This window comes from Zonotrichia leucophrys, chromosome 9 (assembly GCF_028769735.1).
Source record: "Zonotrichia leucophrys gambelii isolate GWCS_2022_RI chromosome 9, RI_Zleu_2.0, whole genome shotgun sequence".
Classification (NCBI taxonomy): Eukaryota; Metazoa; Chordata; class Aves; order Passeriformes; family Passerellidae; genus Zonotrichia; species Zonotrichia leucophrys.
This window is the reverse complement of record NC_088179.1, coordinates 7,056,234-7,076,712: the sequence shown is the minus strand read 5'-3', so window position 1 is coordinate 7,076,712 and position 20,479 is coordinate 7,056,234. Positions and strand designations below refer to the sequence as shown.

The 20,479-nt window shown below is 38.4% G+C and overlaps 1 protein-coding gene across 4 annotated transcripts in view; it reads left to right on the top strand.

Moving 5' to 3' along the window:
• SPSB4 (splA/ryanodine receptor domain and SOCS box containing 4) overlaps positions 1–20,479 on the top strand; it is a 149,988-nt gene that overhangs the window by 5,718 nt on the left and 123,791 nt on the right. The window lies entirely within an intron of this gene.

Here is a 20,479-nt window from a genome sequence, read left to right as displayed (position 1 = left end):
AAAGTTAATGAAAAAACATTTCCTTCTGATAACTGCACATCATGAAATATTCATAGTTGTTCTACAGACAAGATGTATTTTATAGAGAGGAGTAAATAATTTTGTTGAAGAATTGCGGGTTGATGTGTGCTGATTAACACTGGAATGTAATTGTTTGACATAATCAGAAGTGATAATATTTTGGGGTAGAAGATATTTATGGTTTTGACTGAAAGCATTGATTCCTAAAGATGAGTGTGTCCTGCCAGCATTCTGTGGGGTTTCTGCTGCTGACTGGATTGAGACTTGGAAAAGTACATTACTGTTCCATTTCTTTTACAAATACTTTCACTGTGAGACACATTTGCTACTTTAAATGCTCTGAATATACTCAGCATCCTGTTCTGGGTTTGATTCTGCTTATTACTACCATTTATTAAAATTATTTTTAGTAGGATTAGTTGTCATGTTTCAAAAATAAGTCATTATCTTTAATTTTGGGTTTTTTTCTGGAAAGATTGCCCAACTTCAGGTGCACTGCTACTTTAGATTGCTGTTAAATAGAGCCATTAGTCTCACCTGACTTCTTTCCTTCTTTTTCTGCCAGCTCAATTACAGATTCAGTGCTGAAGGAAATGCTCTTCGTGGTGGAGTAGTATAGAGGGAAGTGTTAGCACCTGCCCTTAAAGGAGTTCCTGATTTCTTCCAGCTGCACAAACCCCATGTGATTTTAGAGAAGACCTTAATCTGTACCAAAGTTGTCTTAATCCCAATTCTTTGAAATTCAGCTCAATGGGTGTTAGGCTGGAATATTTTATCATTTCAGATGCTGAAATTCTTTGTTGTATCTTGTGTGGTTGCTTAGTGATGTCACTTTTTTCCCTCTCATATAGTCTAGGTTGTCATCAAACTATGCTGCAATAAAAATGCTCTAGAAATGCGTTTATTTTGCTACTCTAAAGGAAATGGCAGTACAGCTAATTTGCAAATGAATATATTTAGAAATTCTTCTGTTCAAATCTTGTAGTATTGATCTCACAAGCCAAGTCTTTGTTCAGGGTATTCTTTTGAACCAGGAGGAGAAGTGAAGAGGCAGTAATTGCAGCTGTGATGATCTGTGGTTAATTTGAAACACTTTCAAAAACACCTTAAAAGGCTTCTGAAAATCAAGGTGAGATAAAGTACTACAATTGCTTATGAAAATAGCATTTAGGAACCTGAAACATCTGGTTCTTTTAAATGTGCTTCCCTTACCTTCAAAAAGGTTTTGGCACAGAGCTGACACAGAATTAATTTTCCAAACTGTGGACTCTAAATTAGCCCTAGAAAACTTATAAACTGTGTTATCTTTATGCCTTTCTTTAAGGGCTGTCTGAGATCTGATCATGGATGCATTCAGAGTTGCCAGAGTTCAGCGGCCTGTGGGGATTTTGCAGCAGAAGGGCCGAAGAAGGGAATGCATTGTTTTGTCATTCTCTTTTCTTCCTCACTAAGCTTCCTTTTAGTCCTGCCTTCTGATAAGTATCTTAAACAGAACAATCCTAATGAAGGGATTGAGCCCCAGGTGCCAGAGGTTCTTACGGCTGCTGGTAACTCATTGGGAGTTTGAGGTTATCCCAAGTTCTTGGGGGAAGCCTCAAGGATGTGTGTACTCAGCTGGGTGCGTGCTTTTCCAATGGTACAATCTGGCCTCAAATGTTACGGGCTTTACAAAATCACTTGTATAACATTTATTCACCAAAATGTTTTTGACTTGCAGATTTGTCCATCAAATCTCCTCTTTTTTGTTCTAAGTAATGTGAAAACTTTCCAGAATTCTTCAGTTACTCTGTCAGTATCCTTTCTGCCTTGCTTAGTGCATACAGATAACAGACTTCAAGAATTTCCATGTTCTGTTAATTCACTTTAAACTTAAGTATTTTAATGTTCACATTCAGCATAAATAGAGGCCATTTGCTGACTTAAGCAAATATCTCCCCAAGGGTGAAGTTTTCCTTAATATTAAGTTGTTACACAGAAAAGTCACTAAGCTCATCCAGGTCCTTCAAGTAGGCCAGACTAAAATGTGAATATTTATTAATTCAAAACTGTCATTTCATTTATGAAGGGACTCTAGATATCTTTGTTTCACAGCAAGCAGGTAAAGATAGTGACTTGCCCTTAGGTGCTAGCTGAAGTTCTTGGCTGTATTTGTATTAAAATAATTGTGATTGGGCAATAATTTGCTTTATGCCCACTAAAACAAGTGTATTCAAGGTGCCACTACAGACATCATTAAGATCTAAAATACCCATCTTGTCTTTTCTCCGTTTGTTGGATTTACTTATAGGTGGGCATAAATACACAGGGTAAGTGGTAAAATATTATAAATAATTATGTGGCCAAACCAAAATCAAATTTTTGCACAACAGTAATATAACCCTGCGAGCCCAGGAGGTTGACAGCTATTGATCCTGACTTTTATATGTAACTCAATTTCGTCTCTTACATTGAGGACATGAAACTTTATCCACAAGTATTTCCAGGTCCAAACAGCACTTATCCAGAAATATTTTTTTTGTTGAAGAACTGCACTTTGATATATAGGCTTTATTTCAGCCCTCCTGAAATCAATAGGACCTTTTTCTGGTGATCTCAGTAAGTATTAGACTGGGCCCATAATTTATACTTGCAAATAATTTTGACCACAAAATCGTATCTGTAGAAATGGAGGCAATTCTTCAAAACCAGGCTAACTTCTGCTTGTGGGGTTTTTTTTGCAAGGGAATTTCAGAAACTGGCTGTGGTTTTTCCTTTATCCTCTGGGGTTATCAGAAGCACAGTAATTTTCAGCCGTTGTTGGGTCAGGGTGACATGATTTATGGTTGCTTCCCCAAAAGGAAAGCTTTCTCTGGAGTTAAGAGGAGTTCTGCTCCATTGTGCCTGCTGTGATGTGTCACAAGGAGAGAAACTGCTCCTTTAGGGTAGATGTGTTTTCTGGCTATAACTTGGGCTTTCTGTTTGCAAATCTGTCAGTCCACAGAGCAATTGATTTTCTCTACTGAGAGCACCGTAACTGGCTCAGATGTGATCAAAAGTGAGGGGGAAATGGCTTCTGCTTGTAACAGAAACAATGTGGATTTTGTTCTCTGAATTCTCTCCCCACAAATTCAATCATGAAATTGTATGCATGTCAGTTGTAGGTTTAGCTGACAGACACCAAATATCTGCAGAAATAGAAGAAAAGCCTCAATGAGCAGATTTAAATGTTTGCAAAAATCCAGTGTGTTTCTAATAGATTATTTACCTCAGATGAACTAGAAACTGATTGACAACTTGGAAGTCATACTCCAGAAAATATTTCAAGTACCTCTTTATTTTCAAGTAGAACTTTATTTAGAAACACTCTATTTAGAAACATGCTCTAGTAGAAATTTCAATATTTATAAATGACTTTTAATCAAAGGATACAGGATCAGTTGAAAGAGACAGAAGGTTTGATATTGCTTACATGCTGGAGGAGAAGGAATTCCAGTTGAACAAGATATCCCTTCTTTATACGGTACTGTGGGCCTGAGTCTGGAAGGCAGCATAATGGCTGTAGCATTAGGACTGCCACTTTCCTGTAGCCTTTGTGACTTGGATAGTTCAGGAGGACTTCACAGTGAAATGCTTATCCTCTAGGATGGATTGTCAATAGCTGCTTCAAAAGCTATTAAAAAATTACATTGCAAGTAAGTGGAAGGAACTTTAAATGTTCTAAAAAGCAGAAACACCTGCAGTTTTCTTTGCTGCTTGCCTGCATTAATTCCAACCATGTCAGAGAAGCAGCACTGCCTTCCTCTGCAGAGAATAAATAACTCTGTCTGTGATAGGATTTCTGGAGATTTATTTTCTCTGCAAATACTCTGTGTTCGTGAGCGTGTAACTGGAATGACTTTCATCATACTTGGTGTTTGTAAGTTGATTTGTAATTAATACTGGCAAGCCTGAAGATGTGGTCCTTTGTACCTTGGTTGATGCAAATCACATTCTTTGCCTTGTGGGAGGCTTTTGTGTGTTTTCATATTGCTCTTTGCTTGTTCACAGCTGTGAAGGATATAACCTTGGAAGTAGTCTAGTGCTTGTTGATGTAATGACATGATGTGGTTTTCACCCAGCTCATGTAGGTGGAGAAGTCAATACCTATAGATGATTTAGTCTATGGCTTGTCCTGGCTCAATTTTCAAAGATCACTTAAATCTATGGTTCTGTATTTAGTTGTAATTAGGATGATGAATATATAATTTTAATTATTATTATTTTTTATGTCACTCTTCAAGATAATGTAGGTAGCAATGCCAGTATATTTAAACATTATTCACAGCTGAGGCATCAATTAAAGATGGCCTCTTCCCTAACTAAGATGCAGAAGAAGAAAACCAGGACAGCCCTTCTAGATGGAAAAGGTTGGTCCATGACATCAAGCTCCAACTCTGTCAGGGAATTTAACAGAGTTTGACAGATAAAAATTATTTAAACCTTGCAGGTTTTAGAGTTAAATGTTGCTAAGAAGCTACATTTCAAACCAAAATGCTATGTCTATTTCAAGTATATCTTCAGATATACCATGGCAAAATAGTGACACTATTTGCCTGGCTTAAAATGCCTTTAGTGTACTTATCACTGTTATCTCCTACCCACTCTGGGAAAAGACTCACCTGAGAGAGGAAAAGCCTGTGAGACTACTAAACAGTTCAAAAAACTGAACAGAGATGGTTTAGCCCATCTCCTCTTCTGTATGCCACTCTTAGGAATGATTTTGGGATTCCTTTCCTGGATGAAACCAGCATGTATTCAGATTCCTGCAAGGTTTGCAAAGTACATTGCAGTGTTTCACAGTAATGGAGATGAACCTTGGCTGTCTTTGAAAGAGTTTAGGGAAGAGTCTGAGTGTGGCACTCATGAGGCTCAGTGTCATGAAGGACAAGAAATCCTTGGAGATGGCAAGCACTGTGCTCTGGAAAAGTCATCAAAGTCTGTTTTAGTGAAGGACCTGCTGTCCCTGACTGCGCAGAGGCACACCCAGCTCTGTGCCTGCCCTGAGGTTTGTGGGAACAAGCCCCCATGTGCTCAGTGCCTCAGCACAGGACCAAACTCCCAAACTGAGATGGATCAGGTACAGTGGCAGCACAAAATTGCAGTAGTCTTGTGTCCTTCAGGACACCATGAAATTGCATTTGCAGTTTCCAGGTTTTCTATTTTAGACTCCCAAATCCCATGAAGCCAAAGGAGGGAAGTGAAGAGAGCTTGCTTGAAGAGAGTGGTGCGCAGACATAAAGGGAAATCCATCATGTCCCTTAACTTGGTGTTGTCTGGACACACCAGGGCTGGGACTGCATAGTCCCCTTTTGGGGTTTGGTGTAGGATTTTCCTCACAGCTTTGTGTGTTCAGGCAGGGCAGCACAGGGCACAGTGAGGAGCTGTATTAGCAAATCCTGGGAAAAGTTTTGCAGATACAAGAAACCAGAAACATAAGGTCCAGTGATTACTCCAGACCATTTTGACTTCTTTGGTTCCCAATTGTATCTTTTTAAAAGGTCTGGTAAAGCAGTCACAGTTCAGAGCAACAGTTTGGTGATTTGGGCTTTTTTTGCTTCATTGGGGTTTTTTTCCACGGGCTGGCTTAAGGAAATTTTAGAAAAATAATTAGAAGTCTATCAGCTAGTTTGGTTAAAACAAACACCAAATGGGTGAAGCATTTGAACTGTGGAGTTGGTCTCTGTGGGCAGTTCTTACAGTGTGTGCTTTGAAGAGAAATGTGCTGTCAAATGTGGGCTATGCTGCCGTTTATAGAGGGGACCTGCACTCAGCATTTAAGCATGTTTTTCTCTTTTCTTCCCCTTGTTTCTAATGAGAAATTAACGCAGCACAACTTTTTCTATTTCTTACTGTGCACAGTTAGTCTGTAGAGGGTATGTGCACTAGGCTGGCTTCCTGGGGCAGAATTAATCCAATCATTTATGAGTTTATTAGATTTTTTTGCTGTTTAGGCCAGGTGAAATCTCATGCACTTGCATGGCTTGGTGGTCTCTTATGTGCAAGAATATTCATTGCCTGAACCAGTGTAAATTTGCAGGACGTAGCATTTTAAAATGTCAGTAAGTTAAGTGGGGTCTGTAAACATTTCTAGACAGGTTGTGGTTCATTGGCTTATTGTTTGACCATCTTGAATGGAAACATGCATGTGGTTTTATTACATCATTACTTGATTAATTACAGCCAGTTGAACACTAAATTACAGCACCAAGATAGCTAAACATTGAGGAGCTTTCAGGAGAGACAATTCTGAATACTGACAGAATTAAGTGTGGCATTTCCTGATTAAGATTGCTTTGGTGCAATGTTAACACTGCCACTGCTGATTAAAACAAATTGTAAATAAGAATTTTTTTTCTACAATAAATTGTGGAAAATTTCAGTGAAAGCCACAGTTGCCTTAGTAGCTATTTCAATAAACAAACATATCCATTTTAGGACACTGAAGGTCGCTATTACTAACTTCAAAAAATGGAAATAGTATAAATTGCTGCTTAATCAGTACCTTAATTTTTCTAAGAGCAAAAAACTTCAAGGTACTTAAGATGGAAATTCTGAGTCTCCCACAGTATTTTAAACTTAATTTTTTTATAAAGATGAAAAATACTGAGGGTGTCAAGACACAGTAAAGTTGTAGAGAGTCCAACATATTTTTACTTGCCTCTCTAAGCACAACTATGACTATAAAGAGTTTGATCTCTTGGCAGTATCTGGTCTGCCATCAAGGGCCCTCTTCCCATGAGGCTGGATACAGGGTTTTTAAAGCTGAAAGCATCCCAGCTCTGGTGAGAAATAGCAGTGCCTTTGAGCAACTCAACCCATAGCAGCAGCCACCCAACAGGGCTGCTGGGGCTCTGTAAATTTCACCGCTCTCTTTGTTTGTAGATTTTGGGCTGTACATCAGCTCCTGCTTTCATGAAAAGTGAATATGCAAATGTGGGGCTTGTCTCATGGATAGAAGCCAAATGTTACATAAAAAGCAGTTCAGAAAATCAATAACTTGAAGATGACATTTGTTTGAAGAGAATGGAGATTATAGGGGTCTGTAGTCCAAAACATGCTGCTTTTATTGCTGATTAAGAATTTCAGTATAATCAGATAATGAATGGTGCTGTGAGCCTCCCCAAGTATAATTTGGTAACAATAATTAGGTAGGGAGTTGATCTGTTCAGTTTCATTGGCAGTGCCATTAAAGGAGGCAGTAAGTTTAATGTGTGAAACCAGTAAACTGTCAGGTGTTAAATTAAATAGCATAACTCTCCTGCTGATGGGGATCTTAACTTTTTAGTGGTGGATATAAAATAGAGTACAACTTGGGGTAGTTTTTCCATACATAGCAATTTCAGTGTAATTTAGGAGCTGTGGCCTTGGGAAATAGCAGAGTCAGAGATCAGAGCTGTTGTTGATGTGGTGCCTCCAGTGCAGGGTGCCAGGCAAGGCAGACAAATGTCAAAATTGGATGGTGCCAGTCTGGACTGTTAAGAAGTGTCACCCTTGTGTGCTGGGACAAGGTTTCAATCAGTGACAAACTTGGTCATCTTCTGGAGTAGTAGTAGCTTATTTAAAACTGTGCTTTAATAGCAAGACAATAGTAAATCATGCACATTCATTACCTAGTTTTGATTTTTTTGTCTGCTCTGATTCTTCTGTTCTTAATGGAAAAATCAGTTTTGAGTTTATTGCTGATAATAACTAATGCCTTAAATTCTTTCCCTCCATAAATAGAACATTGCAAATATATAAATAACTACATTGCTTTGATGCCTAGATATGATTGTCTTATAATTAATTCATTTCCCAATAAGAAAACCAATTTTAGCAAACAAGTTCTACTTATCTGTATTTCTTCAAAGGAACTTAATTTTGCAGCAGTTCAGTTATGTAACCACAATTAATTCACTGTTAATATTAATTAGAGTAAATACTTCTAAAATAATTGGATAACTTTAGTGTGGCTAATGATTTTGACTATTTTCCCTTCAGAATTTCTCATTTAGTCAGCACTTCAAATGAGTATACCAAGAATATTGTCATGTTTTCTGTTTCTTCTTATTGGTTTTTAGATATTTTTTTTCTGTTTAATTTCTGTTATCTTTTCTTTAACATTAGATCTAAAAAGTGTCAGATATGACCAGATGTTGTTTGACTATCTCCTATGTACCCTTTTAACCTATTCTGTAGAGTTTTAAAGTATTTATGCTGTAACATTGCAAAAGATGCCTGTGGGGGCTCATTTCTTCTTGTATTATTCCCTGTTAATGGATCAAATTGCAGTATATCAAGTGAGGCAAATGCCTTTTTATTCAGCATCAAACCTTTTAAGTTTTAATTCTGTTTTGGGAAGGACTATTTATAGTGATTTTTATTTACACAGGGCAGGTATGAGAGTAATGTGAGAACTGGGAAATGGCCTCAGTTTCTCATTAAACCAGTTCCTGAGGTGAAGTATTTCCATAAATCTTTTTGTGTTAGGTTGAAATTCCTAACAGAAGGGGAATCCTATCAGTCTAATAAAGACGCTAAGGGATAGGTACCTAGGGCAGACTGAAAATCCTCCCTCACTGCCTTTTTTCAAGCACAGAACCAACAGGCACGAGGTGGCTCTGGCTGGCCTGGGCAGGGCTGTGCTGGCAGTGCCAGGCTGGGCACCCCCTGCTCCTGCAGCACCAGGTGCTCTCGTTAGGCACTGGAGGCAGGGCAGCACTGGCAGCTGGTTTGTTTGGTGCTGATATACAGGATTATCAATTGGCCATGGAGGATGGCCAACCCTGGAGCTTAGAAAGCGTGGAGTAAATTTCAGCAATTGTTCAGTCCCCAGATGTTCTCTCCACGTAGCTCTGGGTGTGTCAAACACTATTAGTTTTGTGTTAGATGACCCAGCTTAATGATGATGTCCTATAAACCCAATGAGGTATCAAAGTGACTTTTTTTTTAATTAAGAGAATCCCTGTAAGATTTAGTAAGTGCTGTTTACAAAGGGTAATTGATTGCCTCATTTGTGTGGCAGTGTGTTGCTGTAGAATATGGCAGTCCTTTGCCAGGAATAAGAAATTTGTCTTCTCCTGAGGATGGGGACAAGTTCACATTCCTCTGTGATGGAGTGCTAGCTGCCACCCACAGATGGGAGAGCAAATTAAAGCAAAGGTAGAGAGTAAAACTTCAGCTGAATTTGGTTTTGGTTGGTTTTTCTAATATAGTTCCCCCCTCTCCAAAGTACTTAATACAGTTAATAGAGTTATTTGCTGGAGAGGAGGTTCTGATTGTTGAAGATTTTCTTCATTCACTTCACCCTTGGCAGGTGCATTTCTAAGTACTTTTCATCTTGACTGAAAGTTTTATTTAGGTATTCCAAGGGATTATTTTTTTAGCCAGGTCTAAGATAAGGAAAAAAAATCAATTCTTTTCATTCTTAGAAGGTAGCTGCTTAAAGAGAAATCAATAACAGTGTCTGTGAATGAGCCGTGGGCCAGTTGGCAATGGAATAGCCCGGCTTTGGAGAAAATGGAAAAAAATGCAAAATAAAAATAAATTGTATTGGAGCTTAGGTTTAGGATAAAGATAAGTTATTTGAAATATTATTTTATCTACTAGCCTGATGGGTTTTCCTATCATAGCCTATCATAAAAGTCTTCATCTTTACTGTAACCAGTGACTGTCATTTTGATCTTTGATTTGTATGGATTTTAATGAATTCTCAAAATTCTGTTTGTAATTAACCTTTCTTTTCCGTGTGCTTCAGGCATTGGGAATGCCACCAAGCTAGCCAAAACCAATTAGTGTTCGTTTTTAGTATCAGTTATTAATATTAGTCTTAGGAAAAATGTTGTATTAATTGTGTTATGTAAAATTCTCTAGTACTTTTTCTAGGTTCCACAGTACAAACCTGTGTGTTGTCATGCAGGATAAAATTACATTCTTCCTTTCTTATTTCTCCTGTAAATTTCAAGGGCGTGTGATATTTTTTCTTTGTTCTATTTCTGTAAACATGGAAGGTGCAATTTATAAAAACAAAGTTTGAAATTGACCTCAGGGAGCTAATTGATTCTAGGAGTTTTGTTATTTATTATATGGAATTAGGAATTTGAGGATAATTATTCATCAGTCCTATTTAGAGAAGGCAATTTAACGTGGAAGAGAAACTCTACCTAAGTGTATTTTTTTTTTCTTACATTTAAAAAATTAATTTTTAAATTTAAAAGTTTGGTGATTGATTTACCTTGGTAAGATATGATGTAAAAGCTCTCAGGTTCATCTCTAAAATGTCTGTAAACTGAAAAGTGAAGAAAAGTTTCCATGGAGTCTCAAAAGAGATGCTTAGCACAGGGGCTTAGTTAACCTGATTAGAGTAACTCTGGACTCCAACCTCTTTCTTGCTGAGAGTCAGTCTGTGGCCAGGCTGGAGCAGTGCTCAGGCTGCAGTTCAGGCCCATGATGTGTGGTTCTTATGGATTCTGTCTCTGGAAAGTCAATGTTTGCTTTGAGAGAAGCAATTGGTGTGTGGGGAATAAAGTGATGTCTCACAGCTGCAGGAATGAGCCCTGGAGAAATGAGACCTTGTGCAAAGAGTTTGATTTTGTGAACAGCTTTTTGCAGCGTTGGTTTCTTTATCTGCAGTCAGGCAGATCCATGTTCACATTTCAATAATTAAATCTCTCTGTTTACTCTTTTAAATCCAATTTGGGCCATTTTTCAAAGACCATAGCTCCTTGGCCTGACATCTGAATGTTTGGTTTATCTGAGCTCTGAGCTGGTCATGTAAATTGAATGTCTCTGGTTTGGATCTGCTTTTTTGATGGGTAAACACCTCCTTGCAAGTGGTCTACAGATCTCTTGTTTTAGGGCTGTGCTGAATCTATTTCTTGGTGCTGGTTATTTTTGTTGTGGGTTTTGTCTTTTATCTGGTTAAGAGGCAGGCTGGGGGAAGCAGTGAAGGGCAAACTGTTAAAACAGTTATACTGGGATGTGAAATGTGTATCCTAAGGTGTTAAGAGCTATGACATGGATTTGCAGCATTTGATACCAACATGAGTAATTACACTTCTGTTTATGACTGTTCAATTTCTGCCAATGTTTCCATTATTAACTTCTGTTTTCATGGACTTGTACTACAGGCAGAGTCTGTATCTGGGTAATTTTATTAAAGCAGTTTTCAACAAACTCATTGGTTGTGCAGGCATGGAAAGAATATTAAATTAAATTCTGAACCCATGGAACCTAATGGTCTGATATGGGATGTTAAGCTATATCATCACTAATACAACATGCAATTTCTGTTTTGCTCTGATTACATGCAAAGTCAATGATCTTTCAGCACCAGTAGCTTCAAAACCAAGTGTTTTAAACATGGCAATAATAGCCTGAAAATCACAGATCCTAAATAATGAGTTGGCTCTCCACTGTCCTTTACTTGGAAGGGAAGTTTGACACCAGGAGTTGCTGACCAGAGCCAGCCTGGCAGCAGAGCTTTGCCTCTTCAGCTGCAGCCCTGGAGCGGTGGCTTAGGCAGGACTGTGAGCAGCATTGCTCAGAAGGTCTTCAAACACAGCTCCTGTGTGACTGCCCAGGTTCTGGTCCTGGTTTACAGTGTTCACAAAGGATATTTAGGATATCAAGTTTTGACCTAAACTGAAGACACCGACTTGATGAATTAATAGTTTCTCAAAAATGATAGCTGGATAGTGATATCCTCAGTGTTTGTGTCTGGGTTTAGGCATAATCCCAGGGTAGGATGTTCTGTGTGAGGGAGGCAGAGTGATCTGAGACAGCCCCAGCAGGACCAGTGGAGAGGTTTTGGCCTTTTACATCTTCATCCATGTTTATATGTGATATAATCTGCGGTGACAAATCTGAATTATTTCATAAGCCTCATCAGCACAGTAACTGGGAACTGCCTAGAATGCCTCCTAAAGACTTTTTTTATTCTCTAAATGAGCATGAAATCTGGGAATTTGCCTTTGATCTCAGTGTATTGAATGTGAATGAAGTTGCCTGATGTAGAGCAAGAGGCTGTGATGAATATGGATGTGGTGCTGCTGGCCTTTGTTAGTGCAGAGGTGCCTGGAGAGATGAAACAGGGCAGCTCCACAGTGCTGATCTTTGTTTGATAACTTATTTTTGAGATTTTTGTTTGCTGTTCTCTTCTTTTTAAAAGATTTCTTTAAGAGAGCTCCCTAGTGATCTCTGACTGTACTACTTTACATCTCAGTAGTATTTTACTGTTGGATTAGGGGTTTAGTGAATCAAGCGTTCCTGCTTTCTAAACAAAGCAAGCTTAACACGTCTAATTTTTCTTTTCATCTCAAAACTTTCTAATTAAAAAGAAAAATCACTTAAGATGTGGAAAAATCAGAATTTCTCTGCTTTCTTCTCCCTGCTTCCTACCATACACTGAAATATGAATTATATTTCAAGTTAATTAACTGGTAAGAAAGATACAGAATTATGTTGTGCATTTTATACAAAATACAGCCTTAAGCATTATTTTGTGTATTTTTGGGATAGTTACTATAGCTGACATGAATTCATTTTATTCCTTAGTCAGGCTATACTTGACAAACACTTTTTGACCTATTTTTTAAGTATAAATGTAATATTTATATTGTTTTGTGTATTCCTCCATAAATTACAACTACACTCTGTAATTGTAAACATAGATTCTGAAAATCAAATTATAGGTTTTTCATGTGTTCTAGTTTATTTTAGTTTTCCCCAGGAGCTTCAGGTAATTAATTTTTTTTAAAAATTAAAAAAGCTTAAAAACCCACAACTATTTTCTCTCTCAAATGGAAAACAAAATAAACATAATCAAAAGAATTTTTACTTTGAATTGGAAATTAGAGTGTGCTGTACTAATTCTTTTTTGTAAGTAGTTAAACTATACAGGCTTCCTGCAGTTACTGCCGGAGAAAGCAAAGGTATTTTGGGAGCAGAATAGAATTTAGTAAATCTGTTGTCACATGAAGGATAGCTGGAATCCTGGAATAGTTTAGTTAATTGGCTTTGCTTATACTATGTCATTATGAAATCACTCATGTTGCATTCAAACTGTTGTCATCTGAGCTTCAAAATCAACACTTGTATTTAGAAAAATGGTTTCTTTATGAATAGTTATGGTTATACTTTAGGTCTAAAGTCTTTATAGAGTTTCAGGCTGCACATTCAGTGGGAAGCTTGAGTTTTCAGCTGTTCCTCATAGTGGAAAGGATTCTGTGGTGAAGAGGGACTTGGGAAAGTCAATGGCAGAAATCTGGGACTGCACAGAAAAGAGAACTGTAAAACATTCTGTAAGCAGAGGCACTGCATGCAGAAAGAAGAGGGAGGAGAAATGGTATTCCAACACACAAAGTTTCCCAAAGAGTTTCTCAACTCACAACATAAAATTACACAAAGTCTGCTTATTAAACCCTGGGAGTATTTTATTGCTTGCAGAACTGCAGTCTGAATGTCACAGCAGTTACTAATTACAACCAGGAATGTTTACAGCATTGGAGATTACCATAACCATACATTTCAGAGCATGTACAGAATAATGAGAACAGGATGATGGAAGTTTAATGTAATGCACACATTCTTAGCTGATTAATAATCATTTGATGCCTTCATGTAATACTTTGTGTCTTTACCATTGTACATACCTCTAATTCATAAGTCTTTAAAACACCCTGGGGAAAAAAACTGATTGAACATCCCTGTGTGCTGCTGTCTTTGGATGTTGCCTCTGTGTGTTAGTAAAGATTCTTTTATTGGGAACTCCTTTTGCTTTTTTCTTCATAATGTGTCTCACCTTGGTCTAGTTTTCTGGTTTTTCCATGAGGTTTTCCAAAGCAATAAATCCTAAGAGCTACTAACTCTTACTAGATGATGCTGTGTTTCTATTTTCTGCTTTTTAAAGATATGGCTCTTGGGTTTTAGCTAGAAATGATTTCATGTTTTGATGGGTCTTCTTTCACCCTGTGGCTTTTTGAAATTACTTTAACTAATTTCATTGGCAATTCCATGCTGCTTCTAGCACCAGCTTTATGAAATTCTGTTGTGCACACTGCTGGTACCTGCTGGGCTGTGGGAAATGCTCTGCAAGGACAAACAGTCCACAGAACCTCTTGGGCCAGGGTTTGATGAGAAGGCATTGCCACTTGGGAGAAGCAGAGATGGCAGAGGAAAACGCACAGCAACACACTTTTCTCATGGTGTTGAAGCCAATGGATTTTTATTTTGTGTGTCCCATGGACTAAGAAAATTTGTGCAGTCAGTTCCTCAGGTGTTTGGTAATTTGTTAAGGAGTAGTAAATGGGTCACCTGCTCACCAGGTTTGTAAGTTGTTTCTTGTATCTTGCTCTGCTGTGGACCTAGCAAATGACTTTTTGAAACTTTTCCAGTACTCTTGGCATGGAAGTAACAGCACATGTTCTTTGCCCAGGTTTGGCAGTTTATTGAAGGTATTTCACTGTCCCATCTTCTTTTTAGAAGATGGACTTCATTAAGCATTATAGACTTTATCTTTTTTTCCCTCTTCAGTGGCAGACCCTGTCTTGCACTCAATCATGAGCCAGCTGTTCAGTGGGAACTTCATGCAGTTTTATTTTGTAATTTGCCCAATCAGCTTGCAAACTGCCACTTGATTTTGCTTCCCACACAAGTTTTCTCTTGGAAAGGGAGCTTTAATTTCCAGCTCTGACTGCCTCAAGTAGACACCTTGCAGAGTGTGCTCATCTCCAGCAGCGGGGAAGAGCAGCCCAGGCAGAATTCCTGGAGTCTGGAGCTCATGTGCATGGCCTGCAACACAGGGAAGGAGAGAGCCACATTAGAAATGCCTGCTGTGCTCTCAAGTTGCTGACTGGGGAGAAGCCTGGCAAAGCTCCACTAGCCCCCACCAGGAGAACTGGAGGTGCTTCTGGAGGGTCCATGTGCATATTTTCACGAAAATGAATATGAAATCTCTCTGTATTCTGGTAACCATTTTTATTTTCTTTCTTAGTTCTTTTTCTTTTCTTTTTTTTTTTTTTTTTTTTTTTTTTTTTTACATCTCTATGATGGTGTGAACCTCACACCTTATAGGAAAAGGATTTGGAGAACGTTTCCCTCTGTGAGGGAAATGGAGTACCCCAGCTGTGCTTCCCAGGCTTGTTAATAGATCTGTTTTATTGTGTTCTGTTCCAGTGCCAGAGAATTTTGTCAGGCAATCCACAGTGATTGATTCTAGGGAAACAAAACACCATTTCCTTCTGTTTTCAGTCTCAAGTCACGCTGTAGCTCTCATACCAGATTTTTTTGCCCAGTAATTCCAGAATTCATGCACTTGTCTATCCACAGCTGTTCAAAATTAACTGAAAATAACTTTCAATTCTGGTCTTCATTCCTAAAAGTTATGACTCAGACACTAATAAAAATGGCCTGTCATCCTTCTGGGTTTTATATGGAACAAAAAAGGCATGTCCCACACAACAGTTTCTGTAACTTCTTGAGTTTTGTATTGTTTTTTTGATGTAAGGTGCTCCAGTGCTGCATGGAATCCTTTTTTTTTTTTTTTCCTGATTCTACCTGCTAGACACCAGTAACAGAACTTGAGAATTTGATGCAACATTTACAGTTTACTTTGTCTTATTCTCCTTGCAGATGAACCTCTACAGAAACAGTAGAAAGATAGAAAGATCCAGCAAACATGAATGTTCTTCTTTCCATTTGCAAACCCTGTAGAAAGCCAGTGTTCCATCATAAGTTGAAGCTGATACAGAAATATTTGCGCTTGCAATACACTGTTCTTAGTGACACATGTGAAGTGTGTTCTGCTAAGTAACAAAATGACAAATTTAAGGAGAGGCTGCAGGGGCCAGCACGCTGTCTGCTAGGCAACCTCGCCCTTAATAATCAGGGTTTCACTGCTCTTCCTAGAAATGCTGCTTCTCCTGAGGATCACATCCATACAGTTCTCTTCCCACTGGCGTTCTGTTAAGGTGTTTGAAATCTCTGGCTTCAGAGTGAACATTTTTTGTGGTGCTGTGCAGAACAAGTTGAGTGTTGAGCATGAGCAGGGGGGAGATAAGTAATGCTTGGAAAAGGCTGCTGGGACAAGTTGAATAGAAAAGAGGTGATGGGGAGGATGGGTTGAATGTAAAAACCATTCAGGTTGGAGTGACTTGATGGGGAGTAGGGATATTTTGTAAAAAGCTATTCCATAATAAAGCACATCAATTTTCCAAAATACTGTCACCTACAAGGCGTGTGAGTCTCTGTAGGCCTGACAAGGTGAATCCATGCCAGTCCATCCTGTGGGGTGAGGCTGCTGCCTGTCACAGCTTAAACACTGCCAAGGTGTACTCACCCCTCCATTGCAGCCAACTTCCAACAGTCATTACATGCCATGTTGTCATGGAGCCAGAGGAATAATATGAGTTACTGTGGGTCAACTTTATCCTAATAGCTGATTTTATCCTGACTTAGAATATTTGTGAGGTTGCCCCCTCTTAAAAAACAACCTACAAAGAATCAGCCATGGTAGCAGTATACTGTTTCTAGAGCAATTTTAATTGTATGGGAATATCAGCCATATTTGCAGTCCCCCACAGGTTCTGATGTATTTTGGGATGAGTTTAAGCCCTCAGTATTTCTCTGCTTTTTGTGGTTCAGTTGCCTGTTGATTCATTTTCAAATTCTCCATGAATGAAAAGCTAAAAATGCTTTTCTTTTGTTAACCATGCTGTCATAATACAAAAATAATACAAAAATGGATTAAATAAAATGAAATGCTGAAATATTTTTATGCTCTTAGAAGTTTCATCCTTTGGTTTTTGTACCTGGTGCATTTTCCCAGAGCTCTCTGGCTATTCAAAGCCAGACAGCTTCCTTTCACAGAGACTGGCTCCATTGAGGACCTGCTCACTGGGACTGCATCTTTGCCTTGGTGCAGACAGCTGACCTTTGGGTTAACTTCCAGTAATTTGCTTTTTCTATTTGTTCTTGATTGGAGATTTTGTAGAGGATTTGTATGGCAGCAGAATAGCAGATAAACCATAATGTATGTCTTCATTAAGTCTTCAGTATTTCTTTTTCATTGGACTTTTCTTTGAGTGGGAAGAGCAAAGCCCTTATTCAACAGGGAATGGCATCAGAATTGTCCTTAGGTGAGCAAGTGCTACTGTACTTCTTAATTTACAGCTAGTAGAAGGATTGCATGGAGGCAAAATTATCAGGAGTTCAGCAGTGTAGCTGTATGTTTGATTTGGTTTGTTTTTTCCCCCCTGACATGGCTTTTTCCCCTTCCAGGCTGATGGAAGGTTCCTCCATTACATGCCATCCAAGCAGCCTGGGAATAGCCAGAGGTTCTTGTTGTCAGTGTTCCAGTGCATTCCCACACCTCTGTTTTGCATTGATAACGCAGTATTTTGTCCTTACTTTCCATGTTCCTTATGTAAATTGGTATCAAAAGGTTTCAGAGTATTTTATGGAGTTTGTAGCACTTGTTTTTCCCTCACTTCTGGAAATATATTGTGCTGATTTTTACAGTGGTTTTTAGTTTAAGACCCTTTTGTTTTTCTTTCCCCTTGTTCATTCTCCCCACTAGCCACCGTCTTTTTTATCTTATAACAAAGAGTGTTACATTTATCTTTGAGCTTGTATTGATGCTCTTCCATTGACCTTTTTTATAGGAGCACGAATAAATTTCTGTATATCACTGAGTGGTGTCTGCTGTAAAATCATTGTTTAGGTAACATTAGAAAATTACTGCAACTTATATTAAAATGTCTTTTCATATCATGCCACACTTCTAAAAGTGAAATTGCAGACACTGGAAGTTTGAATTCAATTCTGATGTGACATGTTCCTATGCATTTAACATATGGCAGCAGCTTTTCTTTTTCTGGCTGTGATCCAAGCCTTGAGTCTCCATTCCTGTTTCTTTGCTCATTGAAACATCCAGTGGCTTTGGGTGGATTTAAGGAAAGGCTATTAGGGAAAAAAATGGCAAAATAATGGTTAATGCAATGAAAAGTATATGAAATGCAGCCTAAACTGGGTAATTAACTGCTTTCTGGTGCTCTTCATTCCTACATCATCAACACCATTCCACCAGGTCTGGGTTTTGCTTTTTTTTTTAATTTGGAAAATGTAAGCCTTCTCTGCTTTGGGTTTGGATTGTCTTTCTTTTATTGCAAATGAAACCCTCTTATTTTTCATTTTTTTGTCATTGGTAACTTAAGAATTTAATGAGATATTCCTATGGATACCTGTGTGCAATTACTGTGTGGTGTCTCCTTATTTATCACATTTAGGTCACTTCTAGGATTGTGCTAATAAGCAGCCTTGTTTGCATGTAACTTCCTGTGTTAATAGAATAGTGTGACAGTTCATAAAAATATTTTGTAATGAAAATTTTATTATCTGTAGACAAATAAGTACTGTACAAAGCATACTTTTTTCCTGTCAGCTATTGCATCCTCCTTTACAGCAAAGCAATTATTTGAAACTATACCCCATGTTGTTTTCCAAAGTTCCTTTCTCTGAGTCTTCCTTGAGTTACTTTGTCTTTCTCTTCTTTAAGCAACATGTTCAAACTGACTGATGCACATGGTAACCTTTATGTCAATGTCAAATAGGATTGTTCTAAAAAGATCCACTGACAGAGTGAAAAGGAACAAACAAATCCATCAACTTGCTAAAATGAGGTTAAAAAGACTGGAAATGTTAGCATTGAAATTTTAAAAATGTTGATCTCCTGCCAGCCTCCTGCTTTCTGTGCTCAACTCCTATGAATTGGTAGGATATCAACTGAGGGAGGTTAACCTCTGAAGCTTTCAGGGGGAAGCTGTTCAGTCTCCTTCAGTTCCCTGCTGACTCAGGGGAAAGCAGCTGGCAGGTTGAGCTGGGAAGTGTGTGTTTGGAGTGTTTTATTTATCTTCTGGCTCTGCTGCAAAGTGAAGGGCAAGTTTTAAACATAGATTTTGAAGTAGTCATGAAATAATCCTTCATGCTGTGTTACCCTACTTTTGAAAGAATTGGAACTGGCAACACTGGTTCCTAACCAGGAGCATGAAAAGTGTCCTTAGGCTGGTTAAACTTCCTGGCTCTGTGGACAGTTTGGTGCCTGCTTAGAAACAGGCAAAAAACTGGTGGCTCCCTTGAACTCCTGTTTTAGAGACTGTATCTCTCAAGCTGAAGAATCATTTCTTTATCTGCACAATGTTGGGGTTTGACTCCAATGGTCAGGAAGGAAAGAAGCTCCTGTTTCTTCTGTACAACCACAGTATGTGCTCACAGGAGATGTGCTCTAAACCCATGATGGTGTGATGTGAAGCTGTCTTAGCAAATTCCCTACTGCTCTGGAACTTACCTCCTTCCTCCAGTAGAAGAAATAATTCAAGATGAAAGGCTTGGTAGTTTTAGTCCTGAAATCACTCTGTTCTCATAATATCAATGAACCTAATTTCATTTATGGTTTTCCTTTTCATTCCTTAGTGGAATGTACTCCCTTTTCTTGTAGGGTTCTCTAAGCTTTGGGAATCACTGCAGTGATAGCAAAGTGAAACAAAACTGTTTTATTTTAGTTATAATTACTTCTGCCTGGTAGCAATTAGGAAACCAGAGAGGCTAGACTGGGTTTTAAGTGGCAGGAAGGCTATGTTTATTGAGCCTTTCATACACTTTAAAATTATTTTTTCCAAAGAGATTTTTCAGGAAGAAGTCTTTAAAGAGGAAGGTAAACTAATGAGAACTCAGACTGGAGTCCAGTTGTGCTACCAATGTGTCCTTTTTGCTCTTTAGAACAAATAATCTTCCATCTTTTGCTCAGTAGTGGAGCCCTAAGTGTATTACCTTGCAGTAGTATTTTAGTAGTCTCTACAAAGATCATTAAGGGGGAAATGTAAGAAGAATTGCATGACGTAGTTGATCTTAATTTGGTATAAGAGAGTAAATTAAAGAAACTTCTATATTATGATTCATCAGTTAAGCTACAGCAAGTTGCTGCACAGGATGCTGAAAGGTCAAATCTGTTGTTTCTCAGTGATGTGTCAGAGCTTGGTTTGTTCTGTTCTCTTTCTTTGGCCACCTAATTATGGTTTGCCTGCAGAAGGGAACTGGATGATCCATGATGAGTGCTGTGCCTTTGGCAGATGGACATTGCAGTCATACTCTTAGGCTTTCATTTGCATGTTTCTTACATCTCTGTATTTGCATAGAAAAATTCTTAGAATACATTAGAGTTCCAATTGTTACATAGCAAATGATTTTAAAGATACATTTCAGAGTTTCACCATTTGGCCAACACATAGCAGTTGTTTTTATATAAGATGATTCCCAGCAGTACAGACTGGAGCTGTACTCCAAGCATCTCTATAACTGGCAGCACATCCCAGGAACCCTTGCTATTTGGCTCTGTATGGCTCAGCCTGGTTATTGGAAAGGGGATGGTGCATTCCTGGCTGTGTGGAAAAACTCCTGGTGCACACTG